At 41.3% G+C, this 11801-nt stretch overlaps 1 protein-coding gene across 50 annotated transcripts in view; it reads left to right on the top strand.

The window, feature by feature from the left end:
* The first annotated feature begins 7377 nt into the window (after positions 1–7377).
* Positions 7378–11801, top strand: part of HEATR5A (HEAT repeat containing 5A) — a 124310-nt gene continuing 119886 nt past the window's right edge. For 37 of the 50 annotated variants that reach the window (XM_077940874.1, XM_077940867.1, XM_077940860.1 and 34 more), the window contains exon 1: positions 7378–7557. The gene's annotated coding sequence lies outside the window, so the exon portion shown is untranslated. Of the gene's footprint in view, positions 7776–11801 lie in introns of all 50 variants that reach the window. The other 13 variants (XM_077940834.1, XM_077940828.1, XM_077940833.1 and 10 more) reach the window with 1 other exon arrangement.

Raw genomic sequence — 11801 nt, 5'->3', positions numbered from 1 at the left:
CTAATTTTTATTAGAATTTGCTTCGAGAATCATATGTCCCAAAGAAGATAATAATAGATCTACATACATAAACATAGTAACTGATGATAATTTCTATAGGTATTTTTATAATAGGTATATAGTTTTTCCTTATATATAAAATAATTCCACAACAATACTATTTATCAACTATGTAGAACCAGCTTGCTGGGTAAGTTCAATTTCTTGAATTAGACAAATAATCTTTTTTTTTTTGAGACAGAGTCTTGCTCTGTCACCCAGGCTGGAGTGCAGTGGTGTGATCTCGGCTCACTGCAACCTCTGCCTCACAGGTTCAAGCAATTCTCCTGCCTCAGCCTCCCAAGTAGCCGGGACTATAGGTGTGTGCCACCACGCCTGGCTAACTTTTGTATTTTTAGTAGACACAGGGTTTCACCATGTTGGCCAGGCTGGTCTTGAACTCCTAAGTTTGTGATCCACCCACCTCGGCCTCCCAAAGTGCTGGTATTGCAGGCATGAGCCACCATGCCTGGCTGACAAATAATCTTAAATTATGAATCTTATTACAAATTATTTGGGTCTTAATGTTGTCTTGTGTGATTACTATTCTAACATTTAACTTTGAAGTGGATGATCATCCATCATTAGTTTTCATATCAAATATATATACAACTGGTGAATAGGAGTTCTGTGGGGGGCCTTATATGCTACTCCTAAAGAATGAAGCACCCTGAATAAAAGCACTAACCTACTTTCTTCAGTTACCTGTCAGCATGTAAAACAGTTGACTTTCCTAAAGAGCTTGTGGCAGAAGTTGAGGGTTTGTATAATAGTTAATTAACATGGCCCTCCTCCTCAGTCCTAGCTCTGGCTTGACCTATCCCATTCTCCGAGTTTTGGCTCATTTTTAGAACTCAGCTGGAAGGTCATTAACTTTTGCTTCTTCACCTTGAGAGATAAACTTTGTGATTAATTTGGCTTATGATAGTGTTTCCTGTGGTTCTCATCAGGGACTTTCTGGCAGGGAAACATGGATGAGCAGACCAAGGACTTTCTTTTAATTCCTTTTAGCCCTACTTTTATTGATTCCCCACAAACACCTCCTTCCCACTTCTTAAAAGTCTGCTACGGATTCTATTATCCAGAACCTGCTGTCCCTGGCCACTGCAGGTGTGTTGCTGCCTAATCTTCCCCCTCTCCACTGGAACCTTCCTGTCCTGCTGCTCACTCTTTCAGGGTCACATCCCTCCTGCCTTTCAAGGTGAAAACTATATTAAAGCAATAGCCAGAGGAGATCTCCAGGGTCTTCTCTCCTACCCCAGTTTACAGCATCTTAACACTGACTTCCTGAAGTCTCATTCCCTTTTTTATGAAAACTAGAAGAATGATTTTCATAAAATTAGAGGATAAACAAACAGCAACAACAAAAAGATAAAATCAGAGGATAACCCCTAAGAGACCCCGTAATACAACATGTTCATTTTCCATAGGAGAAAAACACAGTCCAAAGAGGTTAAGTGGCTTTCTTATAAAATATTACAGCAAGTTTGGAACAAAACCATAAAGCTTATGCACACGTAAAGCACTGTATTTCTTCATCTGATCAGAGAATGAGGATTTGGGAGGGGCCTTAAGAGTCCTTGTTAGGTATGAACACAGTTGCAGTCATTTCTAGTGTCAAGGGTTATCAAATACATAGTTGCAGATCTACCTTTGTTCAGTATTCCTGCTTAGAAGCACCAGCCCTGAGTTTAACAGCTTCTTTCCAGGTTAAATGACTTGCTCTTACTTGCCATCATAGGTCACGATCTGCTACTCTGTTTTTAAGCACTTCTTGAACTAATATTTATAGTAGTAGTTTGCTACTGGGGGAAATCCTATCCATTGCCAGAAGTTCTCATTAGAAATTTAGTGCTAAAAGCTGTCACAGATTATAGCAAGCTCAGCAGTATATTGACAAATAATGCTTAATAGACTACAAAGTGGAAAGCTGTATCACAAAGGGCCAGCAGATCTTTTGTTAGAGTAGGGTATCAGTGTCATCTCAGGCTTCAGATCACATTGAAATCAACAGAGTGGAAGCTGTGCCTACCCATGAATTTTGTGACATGAGCTTGCCACATGTGAAGCCTAGTGTCCTCAGTGGTTCCATCAACATTGAGTAACCTGGCATGACTGGAGTGATGACTAATAACAAACTTCCAAAGCTACATTTTCCAAAGTCTGATCCCAGGAACATTCATTCTAAAAGTTATTAATATGCATTCCTTTAAAAAATATATTATATTCCAAATAAGTTTGTGAAACATTGCATCAAATGCAGCCCACTAATATACATAATGACTCTCTAAGAAATGGCTGTAATATATTAATATGTAGTGCTTTTCAGACTTATTTAAGAATGCTTTTTTTTTTGAGACAGAATATCGCTGTGTTGCCCAGGCTGGAGTGCAGTGGCATGATCTCTGCTCACTGCAAGCTCTGCCTCCTGGGTTCACACCATTCTCCTGCCTCAGCCTCCCGCCACCACGCCCAGCTAATTTTTTTTTGTATTTTTAGTATAGACGGGGTTTCTCCGTGTTAGACAGGATGATCTCGATTTCCTGACCTCGTGATCCGCCCACCTCAGCCTCCCAAAGTGCTGGGGCTGGGATTACAGGCATGAGCCACTGCGCCCGGCCAAGAATGCCTTTTTAAGGCATTCTCCTTAACTCCTATTAACCTCTTGAGGGGTACAATCAAGAGGAGGACGCTAGAGTTCCATGGGTACACTAGAATTCTATTGTTGGGTAATATTGTTCTACCATCATTGAATTTCACGATTTCAGAAATAGAAGTAATCTTAAAGGTAATCTGTCATTTTCAGTTTCCCAAACATATGCTAGTTGGAACCTAAAATCATTGAATTGGTTATATTTGAACAATAAATTATAGCAGGATATCACACAGCAAGTTAAATGGGTAACCACTGGCTTACTTCATTATTTTTACATATACCATTAAATACCAACTGTTATACTTCTAAAAATGTTTCATTTATTTGTGGGAAAATTGTTTTGTTATACAAAGCCTAGAAAATGCAGTATAATGCTTTATAGTGGTAAGTATAAAATAAGTAGGAAGTATATCAAATTCTCCATTCCTTCATCAAATATCTGATGAGCACCTTCTGTATGTAATATATAACATGCTAGTTATATATTATATCTCAAATCCTGAGAACACCTCAAGGAAGGAGGTAGTATTCTCATTTTACAAGTGAGGAAATTGAGCTTCTGAGATATGAAGTGATTTTCCCTAGGTAATGCCTACTAAGTGGTGTAATTAGAATTTGAATGCAAGTCACCAATTCCAAAGCTATGTTCTTTCTGCTACCTATAATACAGCTTCTTCTTTATTGTGACTGAAAATTTCAATTTAAAATTAAAGTATAATCAAAGTATAATGGTAGCTGAACAGTGGGACACATTTCCATTTGGTTAAGATAATAACATTGGTGTTTGTTTAAGAGTGCTGTCAGTTGTTAGCACCAGGTGGAAAAACTCGGATTCTACATCTCTATCTCTGACTCCTCTTCTCTAGCTCTGACCCCTCTTCTAAGCTATAGTCCCTCATTTCCCCTTGGATGCCTTATTGTCACCTCAAATGTGACATGTTTAACATCAAACTAATCATTTTCCCCTCCAAATTCCACCTTCTAATTTCATTCTCTTAGTCACTTAGCTTAAAGTCTGGAGCCATCTTTGAATCTTTTGTGAAACTATTGGTTGGACTCAACGATACATAATATCCCTTCCAATTCTGAAATTCTAATGTTGTTATTCTTGTACCATGTACTTAGGCAAAATGAATTTCTTTCTCTGCTTTGAGCCTGCTAAAACTATCTTCCAGAGTTTTTTCAATATCTAATAACATATATTCTACTCATCCATCCTTATATATACTTCAAAGCCCATTTTAAATGTCATCTCTTTAAACCCTTCATGAGCCTCCCAACTGCACTTCACAGTAATTGCTCTCTCCTTCAGGATCCTATAATAGTTTTGTTCCTTTTTTAGGGTACTTTACAATACCCTGTATACATGACACAATATATATCTTGCATATTATTCTTTACATATACATATACACACTCTATATATACACATTATATATATACGTGATATACACACACACTATGATACATGTTTTAGTACTGTAAGTAATATATACAACAAATATATATGATATATAACATATATAGTGTGTGTATATAGGGTTTTATAAAAATTATAATGAATACATGAGATATGTAACTAATCTATATATTGTATGTATGTATAAGAATATGTAACTAATATATATGATTATATATAGTGTGTGTCTCTCTGTCTAATCTATATAAAGTGAGGTAAGGGGGATGCTTGGCAAGGGATGTTTGGGTGTGAGCAGGGTGGGCAGGGTTTATGGGCTAGGCATGATCACAGGGTGTGGGAGTGATGGTAAGGAAAGAAAGATGAGAGAGGGGCTTGAGATGGCTAATTTGGGGCTTTCAGAACCTTAGTGGGGTAAGGGCAGTATCCTCCAAAGGAATAGATGGCAGTTATGGATGATTGCTCACACATAGCAGGGTTGTTCAAATAAGTAAATATCTCAAGGATAATGGGAGCCAGGCTTCTCTCTGTAGGAGAAAGTAGTTATAAATGTAGAAGGGCAGAAACTAGAATGAACTGTATGATGCTGGATTGGAGGTTTTACTGTAAACACATGATTTTTCAATATATATTGTTAAAGAAATATAGCTGTAAACATGTGTGTAAGGATACAAATAAAGATGTGCTGTGTGTGTGTATGAATGTATAAATATTCCCTACTGCATCCACTGAGACAGTCTGGTCTATGGACACTCAATAGCAGTGAGCATACCTAGTGCTAAATACCATTCGCCACTATAAGGAATCAGGACTCCTGAATAAATAATTACATCCAAGGCTGGAGCTGGATGAGTCTGAAACATCTAATTGCCCTAGTGACTAGGGGAGTGCCGAAAGAATGATGGGGATGTGTCAAAAGGGCACAGAATGGTAGCCTGTTAATTTTGAATCTGGATTGTGTGTATATGGTATTTAAAGCTCTTTTAATTATTCTGCATTTTAAAAATATTTTACAACAAAATGTTTATAGAATCTAAGGCTGGGGCCGGGCGCAGTAGTTCATGCCTGTAATCTCAGCATTTTGGGTGGCCGAGGTGGGCAGATCATGAGATCAGGAGTTTGAGACCAGCCTGACGAACATGGTGAAACCCCATCTCTACTAAAAATACAAAAATTAGCTAGGCATGGTGGCACACACCTGTTATCCCAGCTACTCAGGAGCTGAGGCCAAGAGAATTGCTTGAACCCGGGAGGCGGAGGTTGCAGTGAGCTGAGATCAGTGGGTGAGAGAGCAAGACTCCGTCTCAAAAAAAAAAAAAAATTAAGTCCAGGTACAGTGGGTCACACCTGCAATCCCAGCACTTTGGGAGGCCACGGTGGGTGGATCACTTGGGCCCAGGAGTTCAAGACCAGCCTGGGCAAAATGGTGAAACTCTCTCTCTACAAAAACAAACAAAATTAGCCAGGAACAGTGGCACGTCCATTGTCCCTGCTACTTGAGTGGCTGAGGTGGGAGAATCACCTGGGAGCCTAGGAGGTTGAGCCTGCAGTGAGCCATGATCAGACTACTGCACTCCAGCCTGGGTGACAGAGTGAGACCTTGTCTTCTTGTCTCAAAATAAATAAATAAATAAATAAATAATCACATAAACACACACACACAACACAGAAGCTAGAATGAATGTGAGACCTTGTCTTCTTGTCTTAAAAAAAAAAAAATTGAACACACACACACACACATCACAGAAGCTAGAATGAATGGGGCCCCTACCCACCAAACTTGGGATAATTGAGCATCAAAATAAATAATGATAGAGACAGAATATTGGCTGGGTGTGGTGGTGTGCATGCCTGTAGTCCTAGCTACTTACTTGGGAGGCTGAGGCAGAAGGATCACATGAGCCCAGAAGTTCAAGACTGTAGTGTGCACCATTATTGCATTATCGACCTATGAATAGCCACTGCACTCCAGCCTGGGCAACAAAGGAGGCCCTGTCTCAAGAAAAAAAAAAGAGAGAAAAGAGAGAAAGAAACAGATTATAAGTCATTTAACAAAATAGAAACCTCTGGATCCATACTAATTAATATAAATACATTAATTGAAGATAAGAAACAAGATATCTACAAATATCTTGAAAGAGTTTCAGAGTCTCCCTCACAAAATACTTATTAATTTACAAAGGGGGGAAAAAAGTAACCACACTGGAGAAGCCTAACAGACATCACCTTATTAAAGTAAACATCTGTAATGAGAGAAGTTAAATCGTGCCACCTGATAGGATGCCATGAGAAGAAAGCAGCAAGACTTCTGAAGTCCTGTCATACCTAGCTGAATGTAATCACGAGTAAATATCAGACAGACCCAAAGTGAAGGCCATTCTACAAAAATAACTGGCCAGGAATCTTTAAAAGTGTCAAGAATATGAAAGGCAAAACAAGACTGAGAGTTCCAGTTTGAAGAGTAGGAGATACATAAGTAAATACTATGCTTGATTCCGAACGGAATCTTTTACCATAAACAACATTATTGGGACAAAATTGGTAAAACGCTGAGTTACGTAAATGTTTTGATTTTGATGGTTATATTGTGATTATGTAGAAGGTGCTTAGGGACAATGTGGTATGGTGTCAGCAATTTAATCTCAATTCAAGAAAAAAAATGTTCTTTGTACTATACTTGCAACCTTTTTGTAAGCTGGAGATTGATTCAAAATGAAACTTGAAAAATGACATTTAAAACGCTGGGTGTAGTGGGAAAACGCACATGACTCGAGGTAAGAGGTTGTTAGTCTCAGTTCTGCCACTGACTTAGTATGTGACCTTGAGCAAGTCACTTTACCTCAGTCCTCAGAGTCAAGGCTCTCTAGGATCTCTTCCACGCCTAACATCTACACCCACGGCACTGGCCCCGCCTGAATTTCTCCAGGCCCTTTAGATGTCCCAGAGCTGCACCCGAAGACTCTGGCTTGCTATAAAAACAGACAAAAATAGTTGTGGCCGGATCTCCGGACTGAAAAACCGCTGTCCTAATCCTAACTTGGGCCGCAGTCTCCATCGCTTTTTCGACGGTGAAGCAGTCACGCCTGCCAGAGTGGGCGCTCGATGGCTCGGCGGCCAGCTGGTGGGGCCTTGGACCAGCGGCGCGGCGCAGGGCGCGCTCCCAATCGCTAGCTCCCGCCGTACTCGCGGCTGCGAGCTTTCCGGGCACGCCCCGCGCGCGCCCCGCCCACTTCACTGCCTCGCTGTCGCCGCCGCCGGCAATTCCAGATTCTGCTAGAGTTAGCAGAGCAGGCGGTAGCGTTGCGGGACCGGGACGGGCGCTGAGCTCAGGAGGACCCCCCAAAGGCAGGCAGTCGGGAATCCGGAGAGCGTTGACACCTCCGGGCGCGAGGGAGCTGTCTGGGCTGCCTGTTGGCTGGGAGGGAGGACGGACCGGGGCCGCAATGTGAGTTGAGCTCTCGGGGATCCCGAGGGTGGTCGCGGCAGCGATGTGATCGCGAAAGAAGCCGGTGGGAGAACCGGTCGAGGGGCCAGGTGTCTTGACCCTAAGGGCTGGAGTCCGCCAAGGAGGGGCTGATTGGGGCACGGGGTCGGCTGATGAACGGCGCCGTCCGTCCTTCCTCCTGGGCTACGGGAAAGTCTGGCTTCACCTGTGCACAACAGGTAGGCATGGACTCTGCCCGCCAGCGGGAGACGGGGTCGCCGGGCGTGTGGGGAAGGTCAGGATGTCGGAGCCCGCCCCGCCAGCTCGCCGCTCCCGGGACCCCGCCCTGCGGTGTCCGCTGCGCCAGTGGTCAGCCTGGAGCTGGAGCCCCGGCCCGGCCTTCAGGCGAGCTTCCTTAGAAGCCCGTTCGTTTTCTGCAGGAACCTTCAAGGAGAGTTCCCAGAAGGGAGCAGTGGAGAGTGTGGATATTTGCCTTCTGTTTCAATTCTCTTCAGGAAAGAAAGCTTTTCCTGGGGTAGCATTTGCTTAGTGTGAGGAAACATTTTCTTTCACCCTACTCTCGGCCAACGCGGCGTTATTTCAAGTGATTATAAAGTCTTTAGAAACTTTATAAAGCGTTTTATAGTGCCTGTTTATCACAGTAATGGATACCTCTGGCAAGTTGGGATAATTTTCTTGACTGTCAACTCAGATAATAGTAAAATAGCTTGAGCTCCTACATTAAAGGTCATAGTTACCCATTGTTTTTATGTGCATTCATTTATTGAACAAATATGCAGCACTTTTTTGGGGGCTAGGCGCCCTTAAGGAATTTACAGCCTGAAAGACGTTAAAAGTTTAAGGAAGAATAAAAGGGGCCCACAAGTACAGTTAAGAACTTCCAGAGAAAATACTCTCAGTGAAATTAGTTAAGCTCTAGGGAAAGCAGAAGTGTGGTTAGAATTGAGCATTAGTTGGATGAGGAGAGGAGAATTTTGTTTCATTTTCCAAACATTTTAGAAAGTATGTCTTTGAGAAAGTGATCTTAGATAAAGTATCGAAGCCGAGATTTGTGTTACATTTTAATACCATTGGCTTTTTTTTTTTAAACTGGTAAGCAGGCAGGATTTATGATTTAAGAATAGTGACAGTTGGAGAATACCGTAGTATGGATTTGTTGTGCCTTGGAATGCAGTTGTTTTACCTAGATAACTAGAAAATAGGAGAGTAAGACTCCTCACCTGAAAGTCAGGAGACCTGAATTCTAGCTTAAGTTCCCTCCACTATTTAAGGATGTTAGATTAGGTCACTTTTTTATTATTATTCATTATTGTATCTGACTTTAGTCACAGAAAATACATGACTCCAAAGTACCTTTTTAATTCTTAAATTATTAATTAAAATTAACTACATTAAACTAATGAATATATTATCTACAGAAAAAAATTACTTTTTTACTTGTCTTTAACCAATGCACTTACCTTTCTTCCTGCTTTATTTCAAAAAGGTTGAGGCAGTTTATAATAATCTTTCTTAACTATGAATAACATAAGGGTTAAATTCTGGATTTTTTAAATTCTAAAATAATTTTATTCTGAATTAAGCAGTTTAATGACATCTGCATTTTTTTAAAAAGCTCCATTGAGTCTTGTGTGGTTCATTAATTATCCCATAGTATAATTGAAGAGTTTGAACAATCCTTTAATGAGACCACTGTCCTCATATAAATAACACTTCTGCTTTTTCAGGAGACATTGAGAAACTATTATTAAATCTCATTTGAGAAATCAATTAACTGGGGCCAAAAAAATTAGTAAAGACTTGCCTGTGTTACTTAATTAGATCCCTTGTCTAGTTCTAGTGTTAAATTTTTGAATTAAAATAGTGCTCAGCAATCTAGAGCCTGTGGTTCAAATCTACTGTGCTGGCAGTTTTATAAAAGTTTTATTGAACACAACAATGCTCCTTCGTTATGGCTGTTTATGTGTTGTTTCTGAGTAGTTGTGATAGAGACCGTATGGCTCCCAAAGCCTAAAGTATTGTCTGGTCCTTTACAGAAAAAAATTAGTGGACCCCTGAACTAGAACTCTTAAGTGCTTGATCACTAAATCTTTTGTAGGAAGAAATAGATTAAATTCAGTTTTAATTCTTTTGTTCGTTTGTTTGTTTGTTTGTTTGTTTTTATTGAGACAGGGTCTGGCTCCCTAGCCCAGGCTGGAGTGCAGTAGCAAGATCTCAGCTCACTTGCAAGCTCTGGCTCTTGGGTGCAAGTGATTCTCCCGCCTTAGCCTCTGGAGTAGCTGGGGTTACAGGCATGCGCCACCACGCCCGGCTAATTTTTGTGTTTTTAGAAGAGACGGGGTTTCACCATGTTGGCCAGGCTGGTCTCGAACTCCTGACCTCGGGTGATCCGCCCGCCTTGGCCTCCCAAAGTGCTGGGATTACAATCGTGAGCCACTGCGCCCAGCCTCACTTTTACTTACTAATCTTCGTTTTTCATTATAATGTCAGGTAATTGTAGGATTCGTAAATGCTTCTGGATCTGCAGTGTGTAATGATAGAGGAGGGGCATGGTTTTTCTGCCACATTTACCTAGTATAAAGTTTTATAATTTAAGCAACTGTAGCCTTTTTTTTTTTTAATTTTTTTAATTTTTATTTTATTTTATTTTTTTAGACGGAGTCTCGCTGCGTCCCCCAGGCTGGAGTGCCGTGGCGCCATCTCGGCCCACTGCAACCTCCGCCTCCGGGGTTCAAGCGATTCTCCTGCCTCAGCCTCCCAAGTAACTGGGATTACAGGCACGTGCCATCAAGCCCAGCTAATTTTTTTTTTTTTTTTTTTTTTTTTTGAGACGGATTCTCACTCTGTCGCCCAGGCTGGAGTGCAGTGGCACGAACTCGGCTCACTACAACCTCCGCCTCCAGGGTTCACGCCATTCTCCTGCCTCAGCCTCCCGAGTAGCTGGGACTACAGGTGCCCGCCACCACAACCGGCGAATTATTATTTTTTTTTCTCAGTAGAGATGGGGTTTCACCGTGTTAGCCTGGATGGCCTCCGTCTTCTGACCTCGTGATTCGCTCACCTCAGCCTCCCAAAGTGCTGAGATTACAGGCGTGAGCCACCGCGCCCGGCCAGCTCTAGCCTTTTGTAAGCCTAGGGAAGAGGAAGAGTTTTTATATATTTCTCTAGCAACTTTGTTATTTTAAGTTTTAATTTAGATCTAGTATGGGAAATGTTTTTCGTTTAGTGAACTTCTCTCTTTTTACTGTGTCATTCATAGGGTTTATCATAAGCAGCAGTAAGGTACCTTTACTCAAAACAGTTTTTTTTTTTTGTTTGATTGATTGATTTTGAGACAGAGTCGCTGGAGTGGACTCAAGAGATCCTTCTACCTCAGCCTCTTGAGTAGCTGGGACAACAGGCACATGCCACCATACCCAGCTAATATTTTGTATTTTTTTGTAGAGATGTGGTTTTGCTATGTTGCCCAGGCTGGTCTCAAACTCCTGGGCTCAAGGAATCCCCTCATCTCGGCCTCCCAAAGTGCTGGAATTACAGGTGTGAGCCACCACATCTCGCCTCAAAAGAGTTTTTTAAACAGGAATCTAGTGATTAAAATCTAGTGATTCCTAGTTGGTCATAAAGTCAGACAGAATATTATAGGAAGTGTAACTGAACAAGAAATCAAACATATTTACAGTGAGAACCAAATGGAAAGTTAGAACTCTTTAAGCAGATACCTAACAGATTGAAACAGGAGTATATATCCTGAATCATGCTTGGCCTTTTTTTTTTTTTTTAATAGTAACAACACAAAAGGTTTATTTCTAGAAAAGAAGCATAATAGCCATATTAAAGCACTATATTATTTGCCTAAAAGATTAGAGCTGGTTATGTGACAAAAATGAAGGAAAACTTGGAGAAGGTGATAATTTTAAATATTTAAAGCTGTACATGTACTTTTACTAATCTTAAAACCATCGACCAGGTGTGGTGGCTCATGCCTGTAATCCTGGCACTTTGGGAGGCCAAGGGGGGCATATCACTTGAGGTCAGGGGTTTGAGATCAGCCTGGCCAACAGGGTGAAACCCCATCTCTACTAAAAATACAAAAAAATTAGCCAGGTGTGGTGGCGGGTGCCTGTAATCCCAGCTACTCGGGAGGCTGAGGCAGATAATTGCTTAAACTAGGAAGGTGGAGGTTGCAGTGAGCCAAGATCGCACCACTGCACTCCAGCCTGGGCGACAGAACGAGACTCCATCTC

The sequence above is a fragment of the Macaca mulatta genome, chromosome 7 (genome assembly GCF_049350105.2).
Source record: "Macaca mulatta isolate MMU2019108-1 chromosome 7, T2T-MMU8v2.0, whole genome shotgun sequence".
NCBI classification, from domain to species: domain Eukaryota; kingdom Metazoa; phylum Chordata; class Mammalia; order Primates; family Cercopithecidae; genus Macaca; species Macaca mulatta.
This window is presented reverse-complemented; position numbering and strand designations above follow the sequence as displayed.